Source organism: Akebia trifoliata, chromosome 3 (genome assembly GCF_017979445.1).
Source record: "Akebia trifoliata isolate Shusen 1 chromosome 3, ASM1797944v1, whole genome shotgun sequence".
In the NCBI taxonomy this organism is placed as follows: Eukaryota; Viridiplantae; Streptophyta; class Magnoliopsida; order Ranunculales; family Lardizabalaceae; genus Akebia; species Akebia trifoliata.
The window spans coordinates 541160-559404 of NC_141377.1; the positions used below are offsets into that span (position 1 = coordinate 541160).

Here is an 18245-nt window from a genome sequence, read left to right on the forward strand (position 1 = left end):
AACCCCATCAAAATTGATTTACAAAAATTGGATGGTCTATAATTTTTCAACAAAAATTGGACGGTCTAGAAGTTTCATAATGAGCTGATTTTTGGCAAGGATGATCTCCTCACCACAGAGATCATCCTCACAAAAAATCAGCCCATTCCAAACATTTTTGCCCATATAAGACAAAACACGTTGTCTATATGTGTGTTGAAATGGTTGTCGTTTGAACCTAACCCTATATATATATATATAACTTTATTTATGTTTATCATGGGGCGGTTGCATGGTAGGAAATCGAATATCTATTCTACAAACTTGTAATTTAATTTTCTATATTATTTTGAAGGATCTATTAAAGAGTCTGTGAATGCCTGAAGAGATAGTATGTCATGTCATTTTCAGAGTGACATATCATATCTAAAACGATATCCATTTCATATCTCTTTTCTGTGACATGTGGTATAGTTTTCCTTGCAGACTGATAGATGGAAAGGTTGCAACTCAGGCAGACTGGGGGGATCAACTTGTGCCGATGACTAACTTGACCTCAGCATGAAAGGTTAAACCTAACGAATTGGTCGGGTTGATAAAGTTGACTCACTCCTCATTAATACTAAATAATTTAGTAATGATATCACCGTATATTTAAATGTAGATGGTGATTAAAAATATATAAAGTTCACATACATGAAAACATAAGTAAATATAAAGTAAAAAAGTTGATGGTGATTAACTAAAGTTTGAAATGTGAATGAGAAAGAAACAAAGATATTTAATTCACGCAAATCGGACAGCCCAATGTTTAGTCTTGAGTCCAACCCGATTTTAATCTTTTATTTTTCCCCAAACCCGAGTCGATACCCTAGCTAACTGTGCCAAAACCTGGCCCAAGACCCATTTTTTGGTTGACTTGTGCACCAATCATTTATAAATCGTCGACATTGGATTGTGCACATGGATCACAAGGCAAAAAAAAAAAAAAAAGGAGAAAAGTTGAATCCAACAACTAGAAATCAGCAATCAAGTTAGATTTAATTGTGTAGCTCGATCAAATATTGTGATTGAGACTTATGAGAACATTCCCATTTATGTGAAATGATGGTAACATTACCAAGCCAATATAAACAACCAAAGCAAATATATATATATATCAATTTATCAAACACATAGTTGATAAACCACAATATCAAGATTTACATGAAAAAACACATCAACTAAAATAAGGAAATACTACAAGACAACTCCGAGAATAATCCCTTATTTCAGCATTTTATGGATGAAAGATATGAATTATGATTATGCTTGGTACACAAATTTTAAATAATTTTCACTTTGAATGTTTTTAAGTGAAAATTTTACTATTATTTGGAGTGCATCAATGATTTTTGTTTAAATTAAATGTGGAAAAAACCTCACTTATTTGACCTCATCTATGTTCTAATGTAAGAAAAAAAAAAGGCTATATGCCAATTTTTATAATAAAAAATTTGAATTGATTCATCTGAGTTAATGAATTGACTCACTCGTGCCATCAGACCATTGGAGCTCAAAGACTAACCTTTTCCATAGGACTTGTCCCCAGACCGCACACACCATCCCACCTTGTCACGTAGCCACCTTATTGGATCGACTATAGAGATTCAAAGTCACGATCTGGGAAGCACACCCAGTCGCTTCCTTACCATTTTGGCTAGACCCCGGTGGGTTAATTTCCCAAGTTTAGTTGGCTTGGTTCTATATCTAATCATATGGCTGAGTTTCGAGTGAATTTGAGAAGTTTTAAATTTATGATAAAATAGGGATTTTGTTAATGGCACTTAAGAGCAAATGTTAAACTCCATTAAATACACTTTTGGAATTGAAATTTTTTTTTTTTCAAAATATGCCATCAATTTGTTTTTTTATTATAAAAATACCCTCTTTCCAAGGTGATAAGGGTTTTTATTGAGAAATTCTATTGTCACACCAAATTTTATCACGTCCAGTGAAATTAAACCGATGATCAACTATGGAGTGATATGTCGTAAGTAAAAGTTGGTGTGCTAATAGCAGGTCCTTTTCACCCCCTAAATTACATATTTATCGACCGTTGTCAAAAACCAAAAATAGAAAGTCACGACAGCTAGCATTAACTTACCGTTAGAACTTGGGTTCAAAATTAGAAAGTCCCGCACATTCCTCCTGCCTCCCTATATAAACAACGCAGAGGCTCTGTAGATCGGTGTTCCTAATCTAGCGAGAGAGAGAGAGAGAGAGAGAGATGGAAGGTTTAATGAGTAGAAGCTAAAGGACGCAGAGAGGTGGGCGAGAGTGCAGTGTAGATTGCAAGAGACGGAGGGTTTGTTTCACTGGAAAGAGAAGGTGATCGATGAAGGTGAGGGATGAGATTTAAGGAAAGAGAAGATGATGATCTCCAACTCTACAACTACAACTAGGTTCGTAAATCTGTCTAAGGCCATTCGATTTGAGTTTCTCTGGTAAATCTGTCAATCCAAATCCATGATGCAGATCCAAAACTCCCTAATTAACTTGTTAAAAATTGAAACAGAGAGGAGAGAGAGAGAGGGCTTGTTTCACTGGATCTTCAACTGCAGATTAATGGAAGGAGAAGATGACCAAGGAAGCCGAAGAGAAGGCGAGGGATGGGATTCGAGGATAGAGAAGATGATGATCTCCAACTCTACAACTACAACTAGGTTCGTTTGCTATAATATAAATCTGTCTTAGGCCATTTGATTTGAGTTTCTCATGTATTATACTGTGTTTGATGATTTTTTTAATCGGATTGAAATTTTTTATTTTACTTGTATTTTAGCCCTAAATGTTATGTAAGCTCATTCAAAATCAGGTTTTCTTCAGAACCCTTATTAGAAATTAGGATTTTCAAAAAACCCACATTTGAATTTCCTACTGTGACTGTGTTCTTCTCTATTGTTTCAACATCCAGTTTAGGCCTCTCTTCTCTCTTTCCTTCACACGGAGAGAATTCTCTCCTCATAAGATTTTTGTTTCCTGAAATAGAACAAAGTATTATCTCACACATCTGTCACTGTTTTTTTATTTTTTTTCCTTTTAGGTGATATGTTAGGTTTCTTTTTTCTCTTTTTTTATTTATTTATTTAATTTTTTATGGTTTTGTTGGTGGATTTAATTATAAATATATGATTTTCTTAATGGGTTAGTCTTGTATTCTGTATTCATAGAAGGTATGTATAAGAACCAGTTGCAACTTGCAAGAACTAGTACAGGGAAGCTATTTCAACCAAATTACTGCACCACACTGAGACAGGCAGCGCAATAGTTGTTGTAAGTTCTTTAATAAAAAAAACAAAGAAAACCCACTTTTGAATTACTATTTTGATCTCATTTACCTTAAATTGAACTAATTGTATGGAGAATTCCCACACACAGGCTTATTTACAGCACATCTACTAGAATTTCCAATTCACATTGCGTTCCAAATATATGAATAATATGAATGCTAGATCCAGGAAAATTTTAGACAAGTAGTACCAAATGGATCTGAATTGTATACCGTCCTAGATCAAGGTAGCACGTTTTTATACTTATATCTGTTGTGCCATATCTTGTTTCATCGGGTTATAGGGTTCTATGTAACATATATAAGTGGTAATTCCTGAAAGAAACTTAGGGGCATGTCAGTCATCACGTGGCCAAAATGTTCAATTTATGCCAAAACGTGTTGGTTCTTTAATTATTCAGTCCATCTCATACCTTGGAGTAGTACTTCGTATTTTCATAACTCATGTTTTTGAATTAGTCCCCATCCATGGGAAAGAAGGGTTGTGGTAGAAACTGTTGTTGAACCTGAAGTAACTTCTGATCAACCAAATGGAGAAGCTTCTGCAGAACCTCGACCACCACTAACTTCAGCACAGAGATTTGCAGCCTTCATGACATCTTATATTTAAGTAACCCCAGATCCATTTGTGAGGGAAGCTAAGACTTGCCGGTCCATATTTTCCTGGAGGGTGTTGACAACTTCAGCAATCTAATTGGTTCAGTATATTATCCGGATGGTGATTCAGCAAAGGATTTGGCGCTAGAGCTTATACAAAATGTATGTTCTTGGTTTCTTCCTTATGGATGCATAATTAAGATCGAATAAAGGCTACATTATAGATTATTTCAAAGGTAATTTTCATGGAAAAATGTTGGTTTCCTTAGTTTGTTTTATGTTCTAATTGAGTTTAGGTTTCTATTCCTTGAATTTAGTTAATAAGCTATACTTATTTTCAGGTGTCTTGCAGGGAGGCCTATGGATCACTAATTTAAAAGCCTTTACAAAACAGAGAGTTTTCTTTTCACAGGGAGGCCACGGGTGGATATTGTTCCGGCCTTCGCTCCTTACTATTCTCTTCAAGCTGAGGTATATTATTCGCAGCTAGATACCGAACACCATAGTAATAAATGAATTTCTGGATGTTCTTTTTCGTTAGTAAATTGTTACGTGTTGTAATTCTCTTCTTTGTGTTGCACATTATAATCTCTTCTTTGTAGGCAAACAATGCAGAGAAGTAGTCGAGAGTGCTGCGTAGATTGCAAGGGACGGAGGGATTGTTTCAATGGATCTTCTACTGTAGATTAAATGGAAAGAGAAGATGATCAAGGAAGCTGAAGAAGGTGAGGGATGAGGTTTTATGAAAGAGAAGATGATGATCTCTAACGCTACAACTACAACTATGTTCGTAAATTTGTCTCAGGCCATTCGATTTGAGTTTAGCATGTATTATATTGTGTTTTATGATTTTTTTCAATTGGATTGAAATTCTCAATTTTACATGTATTTTAACTCTAACTGTTATGTAAACTCATTCAAAGAACCCTTATTATAAATTAGGATTTTTCAAAAAACCCATATTTGAATTTCCCATTGTGATTGTGTTCTTTTTTATTATTTCAACATCCAGTTTAGGTCTCTCTTTCCTTCATGTTCATGGAGAGAATTATTTCCTCATAAGATTTTTGTTTCTAGAAATAGAACAAAGTATTATCTTATTAATCCGTCAATGTATTTTTTTTTATTTTGGCCATTTAGGTGACAGGTTTGGTTTCTTTTCTTTTATTTTTTTATTCAATTTTTTCTGGTTTTGTTGGTGGATTTAATTATAAATATATGATTTTTTTTAATGGGGTTGTCTTGTATTCTATGTTCATAGAAGGTATGTATAAGAAACAGTTGCAAGAACTAGTACAGAGAAGCTATTTCAAGCCGATCATGCAACTAGGTTCAAAGATTCTATGAACTTCAATGGTGAGATATTTTTTAGTACCCAATTACTGCACCACACTGAGACAGGCAGCGCAATAGTTCTTGTATGTTCTTTAATAAAAAATATCACAATATAAGTTTCATCTTGTTTTCTTCATTGTGGAGCTTGCTGGAATGACTTATACTCACAATCACAGGTGAACCAACAAAAACAAAGAAAACCCACTTTTGAATTATTATTTTGATCTCATTTACCTTAAATTGAACTAATTGTATTGAAAATTCCCACACACAGGCTTATTTACAACACATCGACTAGAATTTCCAAATTACATTGAGGTCCAACTAGATGAATAATATGAATGCTAGATCCAAGAAGATTTTCGACAAGTAGTACCAAATGGATCTCAATTGTATACTGTCTTAGACCAAGGTACCATGTTTCAATACTTACATCTGATGTGCCATTTCTTGTTTAATTGGGTTATAGGGTTCTATGTAAGATATATAAGTGGTAAATGCTGAAAGAAACTTAGGGTGCGTGTCAGTCATCATCGGGACAATAGTGTGAAACCGCCAACAGTATGTGCCATTGGAAAAGGCTGCCTAATAGTAAATTTTGGGTTGAAAAATGATGATACCCTAAAGTTCAAAAGTATGAAGCATTAAGGGCTAAAAAGGCATATCCTCCGAAAATCTTAATGCAAAATCATAAAAAGGGTTTAAGAAAAAGAAACCACACAAGTGATGGAGCAGTGGTTGTGCGACTTGGGTTTGCTCTCCAAAGTTGTGAGATCGAGTCTTTCCACTTGCAATTTAACTTGATATATAAAATAAAAAAGGAATCATCCGAGTGTTAGAATAGTAGTTGAACGATCTAGGTTTGTTCCCTAGAGTCGTGAGATTGAGTCTCCCCACCCGCGATTTTACTCGATAAAATAAAAAAGAATCACCCGAGTCGTAAAAGTTGAATATTCTTCTAACGGATGAGTCGTAAAAGTTGAATATTCTTCTAACGGATGAGTCGTAAAAGTGTTTATATCAATTATTCATTGACTCTAAAACATTTATTGTTGGCTTTATTATCTCTTTTGCCTTTGTTTACTAGTTATTAGGGTGATGGTGTGATCCATACTCATAAGGGGGTTTTAAGTATTGAATATAATTTGTGTGGTTTCATTGATAAGGGGAGATGTTATGTGAAATTTATTGATTGAAAGAAGCTCTGTTTGTTTTTCAACAGCTAGCTTTAATTAATGGGAAGTATTTTTTTTGTAGGTAAACAGAATTGTTCTCTTACCTCACACTTTTCTAAAATAAGTCACAAAACTATGCAATCAAACCGGAGCTATTTACTGTAAAAAATTTTATCAATAGCTAGTTACACCTGAAAAGAAATATAATTGGAACATAATGATTAATTGGTTTTTAACTTGCTTATAATAAATTGTGTGTATGCATTTGTAGACATATCGACATATCTAACGACAATAAATGCAAACTTCTATATAATTGTTTTATGCATAAATTTGCTAATGTTAGTTTCCGTAGAACGTGTTTTACATGTATTGAAGAGTGCATTAACTTAAAATTTTGATAAACTAACGTATTTTTGTTAATTTACTTTTGAGTTGTGAAAAGACTTTTTTATATAATTACATACAAATACAAATTCAAAATTTAAATATTAGAAATTGTTAAGTTATTGACTCACTATAATTGGTATTGTGTGTTTGCTATGTACTTTAATTGATTGCAATATACCTCTATAATCATCATCATCATTATCATCGTTACTTGCATTGCCATCATTCAATGAATCATCCACAGCTTCAACATATTTTTGCTCTTCTTCGATTTTACTTGGATTTTAACTGTTATGTAAACTCAGTGTAGCAGCAGAACCCACATTCAAAATCAGGTTTTCTTCAGAAACCCTTATTAGAAATTAGTTTTTAAAAAAAAACCCACATTTGAATTTCTCACTGTGACTAGGATCTTCTCTATTGTTTCAACATCCTGTTTAGGCTTCTCTTCTTCTCTGTTTCCTTCACATTCACGGAGAGAATTCTCTCCTCATAAGATATTTGTTTCCTGAGATAGAACAAGGTATTAATGCAAAAGTGAAGAAACTAGGAAGGTTTCATCTTACACATCTGTCAAATGTCTTTTTTTTCCCCCTTTTAGGTGATGGGTTAGGTTTCTTTTCTTTTATTTTTTTATTCAATTTTTTCTGACTTTTTTGGTGGATTTATTTATAAATATATGATTTTTTTTAATGGGTTAAACCTGATCATGCACCTAGGTTCAAAGATTCTGTGAACTTTAATGGTGAGATCTTTGAATGACCCAATTACTGCACCACACTGAGACGGGCAGCACAATAGTTCTTGTAAGTTCTTTAATAAACAATATCACAATATAAGTTTACTATTTTGATCTCATTTACCTTAAATTGAACTAATTGTATTGAAAATTCCCACACACAGGCTTATTAACAACACATCTACTAGAATTTCCAAATTACATTGCAGTCCAACAAGATGAATAATATGAATGCTAGATACAGGAAGATTTTGGGCAACTAATACCTCTCAAGGATCTCCTCATGGATCTCAATTGTAGTCTTGGATCAAGGTAGCTTGTTTTTATACTTACATCTGTTATGCCAAATCTTGTTTCATTGGGTTATAGTGTTCTATGTAACATAAATAAGTGGTACTTACTGAAAGAAACTTTGTGTGCGTGTTAGTCATCACCGGCCTTTGCAGTGCGCTTGCATTGCAGGTAAAAAATTCCTAAAACAATACTGTCTTTTTTTGTTTACAGGAATGATCGCACGGGGAGTCTCCCTTTGGTTTGTTGTTTCCTGGTCTTTATTTTGTTCTATGCATTCTTGAATCTCACATTGAAAAGAAACTCCTGGATTGCTGCTATTAAGGAATAGTTATCTGTTTGTAAACAATAAATCAGAAGCCATATCACAACTTGAGAGGTACATGCATACCCTCAATTAATGATTTCTTTTAAAGAATTATGTACATTGAATTAACAAATGCATAGATTCAAGTAATCAGCTAAGTACTCTGCAGCTATTTATTCATCCTTCGTGAAAGTTTTGTATGTGGGAAAATTGAGATCCACTGCACTGCCTTCCCTTCTATGATTCTATACAATACTCAGCACCGCTGCTATTTATTCTTTAAGAGTCCATGTACAATTTATGCCAAAAAGTGTTGATTCTTTAATAATTCAGTCCATCTCAAACCTTGGAATATTACTTCATATTTTCATAACTCATGATTTTGAATTAGTCACCGTCCTTGAGAAAGAAGGGTTATGGTAGAAACTGTTGTTGAACCTCTGATCAACCAAATGGAGAAGCTTCTACTGAACCTCGACCACCACTAACTTCTGCACAAACACTTGCAGCCTCTAGGGCATCCATTTGGGAGGGAAGCTATTACTTGCAGGTCCATGTTTTCCTGGAGGGTATTGACAAATTCAGCAATCTTATTGGTTTAGTGTATTATCTGGATGGTGATTCAGAAGGGTTATGGTAGAAACTGTTGTTGAACCTCTGATCAACCAAATGGAGAAGCTTCTACTGAACCTCGACCACCACTAACTTCTGCACAAACACTTGCAGCCTCTAGGGCATCCATTTGGGAGGGAAGCTATTACTTGCAGGTCCATGTTTTCCTGGAGGGTATTGACAAATTCAGCAATCTTATTGGTTTAGTGTATTATCTGGATGGTGATTCTGCAAAGGATTTGGCGTCACAGCTTATACAAAATGTATGTTCTTGGTTTCTTCCTTATGGATGCATGATTAAGATCGAATAAAGGCTACATTATAGATTACTTCAAAGATAATTTTCATTGAAAAATGCTGGTTTCCTTAGTTTGTTTTATTTTCTAATTGAATTTAGGTTTCTATTCCTCATTCAAAATCAGATTTTCAAGTAGGTTTGTTTCCTTTGAATTATTCTCAAGCCATTCAATTTGAGTGTCTCATGTATTATACTGTGTTTGATTTTTGAATTGGATTGAAATTTTCGATTTAATATATTAAATCATCTTGTCTAAACCATTTAGGGTTTTTCTAGTGTGCTAAAATTCTAACAAGTTATTCTTAATTTCTTAATCTGTTGGATGCTTTTTGTTGTTCCTTGTTTTTTTTTTTACTAGTGCAGAATGAAAAAGAATTTTTAGTATAGAAAATCTTTACCCAGCATCAGGTATTAATAGATACATTATTGTCATTGTTATTTGTACTAGTTTACTATTAGTGGAAAATTGAACTTACAGCTGGTTTTTCTTAGAGTTGAGATTAAAGCTATTAATTCCATGTTTTTTTTTTTTTTTTAAAATTTAAATCAATTAAATAGACAATTTTTTGTTAAAATTTTTATTTGTTATTTTATATTATAAAATTTATTGAGATTAAGAAATCCAAGAGGTCTAAATGGCCCCCATACAAGAAGAAAGAAAAGAAAAAGAAAATGGAAAAAAAAGATACAAATACTAACTGTCAACCCTAACCAAACTAAGAACTACACAAATACTCCCACTTAAATATAAAATCCCCGAAGAAGACTCCTTCAAAATCTTTGCACAAATTGGATAGATTCTTGGTTTTGACTAGCTGGGAGGAGGATTTTTCAGAGGTTAGCCAAGAGCCTTTAAGCAAATAAAAAAATAATAAAAAAACAAAGTCCAACACCACCCCAAACTAGTCAAAATTTTGTTTTTGAAGCCCAACTATTGCTAATCCACAACCCTCCCTAAAGATTATTATGTTAAAATCCGATCTGGATGATTTTTCTTGCTTAAGAATAGCACTGGAGACACAAAAAACCTCACCAACACAGTCTATCCACTGGATCTGCTCATTCTTCCTCTGCCTTCGTCCATTCGAAGTAGTCTTGAATCCCCTCAAGGTACCTCACTAACTTGATTCGATAACAATTAAATTAGCTAACATTGAATCCAGGGTCTTGAATTATATAGTGTGTTTTGCTGTCTTGTGTTTGTTTGTAGAATTATGTGAGTCCTACCACAACTGTTTCTCTATGGCCTCAGCAAGCATAAAAAAGTTTAGTGGGGAAGATAATGGGCAATGGGAATGGAGATGACTGCAACTTCCTTAATAGGTAAGAATGGAAGGGTTGACTCCCTTCTCTCACTCTTAAATGTTAGAAAATAAGGAGTTTTACCAAATATGGCAAACACCTGATGTTGCTTCAAATTTCTCATTTTAGTTTGTTTCTGCTCCTCTGCTTGATGATTTATTCTATCTAATTTTCTCTATTAGCAATGTGGAGCACAATCTTCTTAATAGTCCGTTTGCATCACCAACCAAATCTAGTGAAAACCCTTTTTCATTCTTCACCACTACAGTAGACACTAAGAGGAGTGCCACGCGGCTTCCACCACCTCTTCTTCATCATCATCATCATGTTACCAAACACTTCGACTCGGGGACATGACTTCTTTTTCTAGGTATGATAATTCAATTTCTGTGTTTCTTAGTCTCATGTTTGTTTTATATAAACAAGAGCCTCTTTCTTCCTCCTGTGTAGATTGCAAGAGACGGAGGGTTTGTTTCACTGGAAAGAGAAGATAATCGAAGAAGTTGAAGAAGGTGGGAGATGAGATTCGAGGATAGAGAAGATGATGATCTCCAACTCTATAACTACAACTAGGTTCGTTTACTTTAATATAAATTAGTCTCAGGCCATTTGATTTGAGTTTCTCATGTATTACTGTGTTTGACAATTTTTTTTTTTTAAAAATAGGATTGAAATTTTCGATGTTACTTGTATTTTAACCTTAAATGTTATGTAAACTCATTCAAAATTAGGTTTTCATCATAACCCCTACTAGACATTAGGATTTTTCAAAAATCCCACATTTGAATTTCCCACTGTGATTGTATTCTTCTCTATTGTTTCAACATACAGTTTAGGCCTCTTTTCTTTTCTCTTTCCTTCACGTTCACAGAGAGAATTCTCTTAAAAAAAATTTATTTCCTGAAATAGAGAATTCTCTATTGTTTCAACATCTGTCATTATTTTTTTTATGGCCTTTTAGGTGACAGGTAGGTTTCTTTTCTTTTGTTTAATTATAAATATGTGATTTTTTCAATTAGTTAGTCTTGCATTCTGTGTTCATAGAAGGTATGTATGAGGGCCAGGTTCAAAAACATATAGGATGATACTGTGAACCAACAAAAACAAAGAAAAACCCATTTTTGAAGTATTATTTCGATCTCATTTACCTGAAATTGAACAAATTGTATTGAAAATTCCCAAACACAGGCTTATTTACAACACATCTACTAGAATTTCCAATTCACATTGCGGTCCAACTAGATCTAGGAAGATTTTGGACAAGTAGTACCAAATGGATTTGAATAGTATACGGTCTTAGATCAAGGTAGCATGTTTTGATAATTACATCTGGTGTGCCATATCTTGTTTCATCGGGTTATAGGGTTCTATGTAGCATATATTAGTGGTACTTTCCCATTTTAGTTTGTTTGTGCTCCTCTCCTTGATGATTTATTCTATCTAATTTTATCTATTAGCAATGTGGAGCACAATCTTCCTGATAGTCCCTTTCCATCACCAACCAAATCTAGTGAAGACCCTTCTTCATTCTTCACCACTACAGTAGTCGCCAAGAGGAGCGCCGCCATGGCTTCCACCACTTCTGCTTCTTCATCATCATCTTGTTGCCAACCACTTCGGCTCTGGACATGGCTCCTTTTTCCAGGTATGATAATTCAATTTGTGCCTTTCTTGGTCTCATGTATGTTCTATATAAACAAGAGCCTCCTTCTTCCTTCTAACCTTTCACTATCTCTCTCTTTAATGGGAAGTTTAAGAGTTTTGAACAGCAATAACTAACCAAAATTAATTTTGTAAGCTTAACTTAGCTCATCCCATTATTATAACTAGGCAAGTATTTGGTATGGTAGATTCTACAGACATAAACAATCAATTCCTGTTTTATGGGCATCAAGTTCAATGTTACTGCAATAGCAGTTCCAAATGCTGCCCAAGTTATAATTTCTGTGACACTTATAGCTACATCTCTAGCACTTTATTTCCTTGTAATTGGTGTGGTTGATTTATAGCACTAGAAAGCATGTTTTAATATTTGGGTCTCGTGACAGAAGCCCAAGATACATTCTGTTGCAGCTGAAGCTTTTGAATGAATCCCTACAAATGTAGGAGAGATGGGAGATGATTATAGCGGATTCACTTTTGGGAACATGGAACGCATACACGCATTGGATGATGATTGCGCATTTATTTATTAATTTCACCGAGAAGTACAAAGGGTGTAACATTTCTACCTTGATGATAGTTCTTAATTGATTCACTTGCATACTCAATTTCATTAGAGATCTTAGGTTCAATTTGGTTATTAATTGTTTGTCTTTCGATGAATCTAGGAAATTGTATAGGTTTTCTTTCTTGATGTATGATTTATTAATTCTAGGTTTTTAGTGTTGTCCTCATTTATAATTTCTATTTTTTTTTTCATATTTAACTTATTTCTTCATTTCATATGAAGATTTTGTATTCGCCTTTAATACATCTAGCAAGATCTAAGTCTCTTCTTCCTCTAATCCATGTCAGCTTGTCCCTAGTACACAATCTGTTACATAATGCAATATGCCTTATGCTTAGTTTCACTAAATATTTTTCATGTGGCGATATGAAACCCATATTGACTGGCTAACATCTTTTATCGTGATCTTCTAGTTCGATTCTATAATTCTTGCCTATTTCTAATCCTCACTACAATTGTGCATCATAATTTAGATGGTTCTTTGGCTCACCTGCTCCGTTCTCCATCTGAGGGAAAAGAACTTCAAATTGTTCTGATTGAATCTAGAAGTGGGCTTCTTGAACTTAATAAAATGCTTCAAATGAATCAATGAGTGAATCTGCAAGCTTATACGCTAAACTATTGGATGGTGTCAATTTTGAATCTGAAGTTGGCTTGGCTACTAGTACTGCTGTTGAACTGTTACGAGATGTTCTCAATCAATTTGTGACTAGTAGTTTGGTTGTAGCTATCGTAGCGATTCTTTGGTGATATATGGTAACACTGCAAGGGATCTGGACAATTTAAAAAAGAATTTGATTTGGACGATTCTTCGGCAAACCTACTCTGTTCACCATTTAAGGAAAAGAATTTCGTATTGTTCTAACTAAATCTAGAAATGGGCTTCTTGAACTTCACAAAATGCTTCAAAATGAATCAATGAGTGAATCTACAAGCTTATTCGCTAAACTATTGGAAGGTGTCAATTTTGTATCTGAAGCTGACTTGCCTAGTACTACTGTTGCTGAACTGTTACGAGATGTTCTCAATCAATTAGTGACTAGTAGTTTGGTTGCAAGGAGTAGGTATTGAAACGTTACTTTGGTGGTATATGGCAACACTGCGGGATATCTGGGACAATTTAAAAAGGAATTTTATTTGAAGTGTTCTTTAGCTAACCTGCTATGTTCACCATCTGAGGGAAAAGAACTTCATATTGTTTTGGTTGAATCTAGAAGTACGCTTTTTGAGCTTCATAAAATGCTACAAAATGAATCAATGAGTGAATTTGCAATCTTATTCTGTAAACTATTAGAACGTGTCAATTTTTAATCTGAAGCTGACTAAGCTACTACTATTGCTACTTAACTATTTTGAGATGTTATCAATCAATTAGTAACTCGTAGTTTGGTTGTATGCAGTAGCTATCATAGCGTTACTTTGGTGGTATATGGCAATACTGCGGGGGATTTGGGACAATTTAAAAAGGAATTTGATTTAGATAGTTCTTTGGCGAACCGGCTCTATTCACCATCAGGAGGAAAAGAACTTCATATTGTTTTGATTGAATCTAGAAATGGGCTTCTTGAACTGTATGAAATGCTTTAAAATGAATCAATGAGTGAATCTGGAAGCTTAGTCGCTAAAATATTGGAAGGTATCAATTTTGAATCAGAAGCTGACTTGACAACTACTACTACTGCTGAATTGTTACGACATGTTCTCAATCAATTAGTGAATAGCAGTTTGGTTGTAAGGAGTTAGCTATTATAGCGTTACTTTGGTGGTATATGGCAATACTGAGGGGGGGGGGGGCGGGGATCTGGGACAATTTGAAAAGGAATTTGATTTGGATGGTTCTATGGCTAACTTGGTGGTTGTAAGGAGTTAGCTATTATAGCGTTACTTTGGTGGTATATGGCAACACTAAGGGGGGGGATCTGGGACAATTTAAAAAGGAATTTGATTTGGATGGTTCTATGGCTAACTTGGTGGTTGTAAGGAGTTAGCTATTATAGCGTTACTTTGGTGGTATATGGCAACACTAAGGGGGGGGATCTGGGACAATTTAAAAAGGAATTTGATTTGGATGGTTCTATGGCTAACTTGGTTTGTTCACCATCTGAGGGAAAAGAACTTCATATTGTTCTGACTGAATCTAGAAGTGGACTTCTTGAACTTTATAAAATGCTTCAATATGAATCAATGAGTGAATCAGGAAGCTTATTTGAAAAACTATTGGAAGGTGTAAATTTTGAATCTGAAGCTGACTTAGTTACTACTACTGCTATTGAACTGTTACGAGATGTTCTCAATCAATTAGTGACTAGTAGTTTGGTAGTAAGGAGTAGCTATCGTAGCATTACATTGGTGGTATATGGCAACACTGCGGGGGATCTGGAACAATTTAAAAAGGAATTTTGGTTTGGATAGTTCTTTGGCTAACCTGCTCTGTTCACCATCTGAGGGAAAAAAACTTCGTATTGTTCTGACTTAATCTAAAAATGGGCTTCTTGAACTTAATAAAATGCTTCACAATGAATCAATGAGTGAATCTGCAAGCTTATTCGCTAAACTATTGCAAGGTGTCAATTTTGAATTTGAATATGACTTGGCTACTACTACAGCTATTGAACTTTTACGAGATGTTCTCAATCAATTAGTGACTAGTAGTTTGGTAGTAAGGAGTAGCTATCGTAGCATTACATTGGTGGTATATGGCAACACTGCGGGGGATCTGGAACAATTTAAAAAGGAATTTTGGTTTGGATAGTTCTTTGGCTAACCTGCTCTGTTCACCATCTGAGGGAAAAAAACTTCGTATTGTTCTGACTTAATCTAAAAATGGGCTTCTTGAACTTAATAAAATGCTTCACAATGAATCAATGAGTGAATCTGCAAGCTTATTCGCTAAACTATTGCAAGGTGTCAATTTTGAATTTGAATATGACTTGGCTACTACTACAGCTATTGAACTTTTACGAGATGTTCTCAATCAATTAGTGACTAGTAGATTGGTTGTAAGCAATAACTATTGTAGCATTTCTTTGGTGGTATATGGTAATATTGTGGGGATCTTGGACAATTTAAAAAGGAATTTGATTTGGACGGTTCTTTGGCTAACATGCTCTGTTCACCATCTGAGGAAAAGAACTTCATATTGTTCTGACAAAATCTAGAAATGGACTTCTTGAACTTCATAACTAATCAATGAGTGAGTCTACAAGCTTATCCACTAAACTAATGGAAGGTGTCAATTTTGATTCTGAAGCTGACTTGGCTACTACTATTGATGTTCAACTGTTACAAGATGTTCTCAATCAATTAGTGACTAGTAGTTTGGTTGTAAGGAGTAGCTATCGTAGCATTGCTTTTGTGGTATATGGTAACACTGCGGGGGATCTGGGGCAATTTAAAAAGAAATTTGATTTGAACGGTTCTTTGTATAATCTGCTATGTTCACCATCTGAGGAAAAGAACTTCATATTGTTCTGACTGAATCTAGAAATGGGCTTCTTGAACTTCTTAAAATGCTTCAAAAGTCATCAATGAGTGAATTTGCAGGCTTATTCGCTAAACTATTGGAAGGTTTCAATTTTGAATTTGAAGCTCACTTGGCTACTACTACTGTTGTTGAACTGTTACGACATGTTCTCAATCAATTAGTGACTAGTAGTTTCGTTGTAAGGAGTAGTTATTGTAGCATTACTTGGGTGGTATATGGCAACACTGCAGGGGATCTGGAATAATTTAAAAAGGAATTTGATTTGGGGGGTTCTTTGGCTAACCTGCTCTGTTCACCATTTGAGGGAAAAGAACTTTATATTGTTCTGATTGAATATAAAAATAGGCTTCTTGAACTTCATAAAATGCTTCAAAATGAATCAATGAGTAAATCTAGAAGCTTATTATCTTAACTATTGGAAGGTGTCAATTTTGAATTTGAAACTGACTTGGCTTCTACTATTAGTGTTGAACTGTTACGACATGTTCTCAATCAACTAGTGATTTGTAGTTTGGTTGTAAGGAGTAGCTATTGTAGCGTTACTTTGTTAGTATATGACAGTACAGCAAGGGCTCTGGGACAATTTAAAAAGGAATTTGATTTGGTTGGTTCTTTGGCTAACCTGCTTGGTTCAACATCTGAGGGAAAAGAACTTCATATTGTTCTGATTGAATCTAGAAATAGGCTTCTTGAACTTCATAAAATACTTCAAAATGAATCAATTAGTGAAATTGGATGCATATTCGTTAAACTATTGGAAGGTTTCAATTTTGAATCTGAAGCTGACTTTGCTATTACTACTGGTGTTGAATTGTTACGAGATGTTCCCAATCAATTAGTTACTAGTAGTTTGGTTGTAAGTAGTAGTTATCGTAGCGTTACTTTAGTTTATGGCGACTCTGCGGCGGATCTGGGAAAATTTAAAAAGGAATTTGATTTGGACGGTTCTTTGGCTAACCTACTCTGTTCACCATCTGAGGGAAAAGAACTTCATATTGTTGTGACTGAATCTTGAAATGGGCTTCTTGAACTTCATAAAATGCTTCAAAATGAATAAATAATTGAATCTGCAAGCTTATTCGCTAAACTATTGGAAGGTATCAATTGTTGACTTTGCTACTACTACTGCTGCTGAACTGTTACGAAATGTTCTCAATCAATTAGTGACTAGTAGTTTGGTCAAATGAGTAGATATCATAGCGTTACATTGGTGGTATATGGCAAAACTACGGAGGATCTGGAACTATTTAAAAACGAATTTGATTTGGATTGTTTTTTGGTTAACCTGCTCTGTTCACCATCTGAGGGTAAAGAACTTCATATATTTTCTGACTGAATCTTGAAATGGGCTTCTTGAACTTCATAAAATGCTTCAAAATGAATCAATGAGTGAATCTACAAGCTTATTCGCTAAACTATTGGAAGGTGTCAATTTTGAATCTGAAGCTGACTTGGCTACTACTATTGTTGCTGAACTATTACAAGATATTCTCAATCAATTAGTGACTAGTAGTTTGATTGTAAGGAATAGCTATCGTAACATTACTTTGGTGGTATATGGTGCCACTACGGGAGATCTGGTACAATTTAAAATGGAATTTGATTTCGATAGTTCTTTGGCTAACCATCTCTATTCACCATCTGAGGGAAAAGAACATGATATTGTTTTGACTGAATCTAGAAATGGGCTCTTGAACTTCATAAAATACTTCAAAATGAATCAATGAGTGAATTTGAAAGCTTATTCGTTAAACTATTGGAAGGTGTCAATTTTGAATTTGATGCTTACTTGGGTACTACTTTTGGTGCTGAACTGTTACGACATGTTCTCAATCAGTTAGTGACTAGTAGTTTGTTTGTAAGGAGTAGCTATTGTAGCGTTACTTTGGTGGTACATGGAAATACTGCGGGGGATCTGGGACAATTTAAAAAGGAATTTGATTTGGATGGTTCTTTGGCTATCCTATTATATTCACCATCTGAAGGAAAATAACTTCATATTGTTCTGACTGAATCTAGAAATGGGCTTCTTGAACTTCATCAAATGCTTCAAAATGAATCAATGAGTGAATCTGGAAGCTGATTCACTAAACTATTTGAAGGTGTCCATTTTTAATCTAAAGCTGACTTGGCTACTACTACTGCTGTTGAACTGTTACGAGATGTTCTCAATCA

General features: G+C 34.4%; 1 protein-coding gene across 47 annotated transcripts in view; it reads left to right on the top strand.

The window, feature by feature from the left end:
• LOC147405320 (MATH domain and coiled-coil domain-containing protein At3g58200-like) overlaps positions 1-18245 on the top strand; it is a 51919-nt gene continuing 33674 nt past the window's right edge. For 21 of the 47 annotated variants that reach the window (XM_086433020.1, XM_086433007.1, XM_086433004.1 and 18 more), the window contains exons 1-12: positions 1-2423; positions 2537-2684; positions 3192-4143; positions 4249-4378; positions 4510-4632; positions 7527-7613; positions 7711-7858; positions 8051-10377; positions 10539-10726; positions 10807-10929; positions 11814-12001; positions 12405-12574. The gene's annotated coding sequence lies outside the window, so the exon portion shown is untranslated. Of the gene's footprint in view, positions 2424-2536; positions 2685-3191; positions 4144-4248; positions 4379-4509; positions 4633-5168; positions 5264-7526; positions 7614-7710; positions 7859-8050; positions 10378-10538; positions 10727-10806; positions 10930-11813; positions 12002-12404; positions 12575-18245 lie in introns of all 47 variants that reach the window. The other 26 variants (XM_086433021.1, XM_086433002.1, XM_086433025.1 and 23 more) reach the window with 26 other exon arrangements.